A 3140-nucleotide genomic window follows, 5' to 3' on the forward strand; every position below is an offset into this window, starting at 1 on the left:
GGGTTCATGAATCCCCAAATAAATTATCTTACAAAAATATCATACTTGCTTTTCTATGTTTTAACTACTGGTAAAAATGAAACAAATAATTCACACTAGAATAAAATCTGTAAGCTGGTATAGCAAGCTAAGACAATTACTTTTACATATAAAGCAAGTCCTTCAAATAAATATTTTACACACAAATTTAGGTTTTCAAAAAAATAGGTTAAGTATTTACCTTATTTTTGTTTGTCCACTAAGAGACCTCATTTCTCAAACTGACATTAAACTGGACTGCAGCTCACACCCTACAAAGAGTAAAATGCATGTCACAAGCTGGATACACACATGTGCATATGACATACATGATAAATGGCTAACAGTGCTGTGCATACAACTTCCACGAGTAGTTTTACCCTGTAAAAATACTGTAGCCTATCTTGAATCAAATTGCAATGAAAAAAACAAGATAATACTTGCCTACTACAGACATTTGCTCACGCATTTTAAAAAATGCAAAAATTATAATGGGATAAAAGTCAACACTGCTTACAAATACCTGAACATGGAGAGCACAGCCAACACATTCATGTGGACAGCAAATGAGTGGTTGCATATTACACATCTTCTATCTGGGTTGTTCCTCTTGTTTAATTCTAAAGATTTACATGGGCTTGGATCCTTCATGATGATTATTTAAATAATATTACATTAAGTTTTCCTGGTCTAATAACCAACTTTATGAAGTACAGTGGAAGGGTATAGGAATTTCTATGTCTTCTCATACTTTTGAAGCCAATTTTATTTTTATTATGATGTGAAACTTTAGTTACCAGCATGCTAAAAATAAAATTGACTGAATTACACGATTTTGTCCACAACATTGAAGTCTCTTTTTGCTAAAATATTACAAAATGAATCCAGTAAACACTTTCCATTTCCAATGGCCTAAGTGAGAGATTAATTCAACTTTTTTTAAAAAATGAATTACAACTAAACTGGGCTGAGGACAGCTAGGTTAAATCCTGCAATGCAAACCCAAGCACCCGAACATCTAAAACTCTAACACTTTCCATCCAGGATAGAAAAAAGAGCATCCAAAGTAAAGAGAACCACAAGATTGATCAAGTAACCAATCAAAAATCACGTCTCTGTGATTTGGACTAAGAGTTACTCTAGCTTGACGTTTCTGCCTTCATTATTATTGGTGGTTCCTAGAGTCACAGCTTCAATGTCAAATATGACAGTGGACTCAGAAATAATTGCAGGTAACTGATGAGGCATTTCTTTTCCATTTACAAAAATGCACCATTTTTACCAATGCATACAGCTTTATCCCGCCTTTGTTGTTGCTGCTGTTGAGATGGAGTCTCGCTCTGTCTCCCAGGCCGGACTGCAGTGGCGCGATCTCCGCTCACTGCAAGCTCCGCCTCCCGCGTTCGCGCCATTCTCCTGCCTCAGCCTCCCCAGTAGCTGGGACTGCAGGCGCCCGCCATCACGCCTGGCTAATTTTTTGTATTTTTAGCAGAGATGGGGTTTCACCGTCTTTGCCAGGATGGTCTGGATCTCCTGACCTCGTGATCCGCCCGCCTCGGCCTCCCAAAGTGCTGAGATTACAGGCGTGAGCCACCGTGCCCGGCCGACATTCCGTTTTTATGGCACACTCCTATACAGTCTCTTCTGTCTGGTAGTTCCACAGTTTCAACTCTAAATATTAATGTCTGCCCAGAAAGATAAGTTGGAGCTCTGGAGTTGAGAACACCTGAAGATTTAGAATCGTTCCGGCATGACGTATTTCTTCCATTGCTCACACTGCTCCTCTCAAAACCAGCTGTCCACTCATGAGGCTCCAATATGGAATGAACTATCTGGGGGACACTCCAAGGACTCTGCTCCTGTCAGCCATCTCTTCGGGTGCAGATTCTGAAATGATCTTCAACGTTGGAGTCTATGTGCAATACTCTGAATTCAGTTTCGGAACCTACATATACATCCTCAAAATGATTTGAAGTACATTTACGAAACTGGAGCCTGTCACCTTGTGCCGTAAAGTCATCATCCACCTTACACCATTGTACTATGATGCCTCCAGGTTTCTCTATCAGTTCTTCTATCTGTACTGGTGGGCGAGATGCTACTGTTCCATGCTTAAGAATGTGGTCTTTCATGATGTTAAGAATAGACTCATCCAGCTGAGCAGATAAACAAGGCACATCAACCAGTAAAGGTACTTCTGGTATGCTGTCCAACTGAACGTGCAAGGCCTTTTTGGTAAAGCTCCACAGTTTCTCATTCTCTTCTACACCACCAAGCATGGCAATCTCACCTTCTTGGACTAAGCCCTCTGGAGTGTTAACTCTGTGTTCTATGAGCTTCTGGCAATCATCTAGTGGTTTAATGGTCTGTTTAATGGTGCCAACCTCTTGCAAAAGGGTCACCAATCGCTCATCCAGGAGCTTCCCATGGGATCCCTTTAAATCATGAAAATGCTGTTTGAGAACATCGCTTGTCTGTGATGCACTCTCTTTGATCTCTATGCCTCCCACAGCCCCTCAAGCTGGTGACCCAGCTCCCACCAGTAGTTCTGTACCACCTCCACGTTCTCAAGGGCCTGCTGCAGTAGCAGCTCAGGCTCCAGCTCCATCGCCTGCCTCATGCAGCTGCTAGAGCAGGTTCCCGACTGTTGAGTCTGGGGTTTTCTGATGGGAAGATATTTATCTTCTGATGTAAGTATACTAATGACTGTAGGATTATGCATATTTCCTGTTTTTTGCTGAACTTGTATTTTTATTTTTTATTTTTTTGTTTTTACTTTATATTTTTCTAGGAATATTTCCATTTTATCTAATTTTTCAAATTTATTGGCATAAAGTTATTGATAGTATTTATTTAATATCTTCCAAATCTCTAGTTGTTGTTTCTTTTTCACTCCTCATTATATTGATTCTTTGCATACTGGTTTCTACATATGTGCCTCATGTATAGATTTCCTCTATTCCACAGTCACCTCATAAGCAAGCCATACACAGTTTTCATTTTTGCAGTTTGCCAAATGTTCAAAATCATAGTGCCAAGTAGGAAATGCTCTATTCCTACATTATTGACTCAAGTAAGGATTAAGAAGAAAAAGTTATGTTTAGGCCTTTGACATCCTGCAG

General features: G+C 39.9%; 1 pseudogene; it reads right to left on the reverse strand.

Moving 5' to 3' along the window:
- Nucleotides 1–1036: 1036 nt before the first annotated feature.
- Nucleotides 1037–2638, reverse strand: LOC101057216 (cytokine receptor-like factor 3; annotated as a pseudogene).
- Between the last annotated feature and the right edge of the window lie 502 nt (nt 2639–3140).

Source organism: Pan troglodytes, chromosome 12 (assembly GCF_028858775.2).
Source record: "Pan troglodytes isolate AG18354 chromosome 12, NHGRI_mPanTro3-v2.0_pri, whole genome shotgun sequence".
Taxonomy (NCBI): Eukaryota; Metazoa; Chordata; class Mammalia; order Primates; family Hominidae; genus Pan; species Pan troglodytes.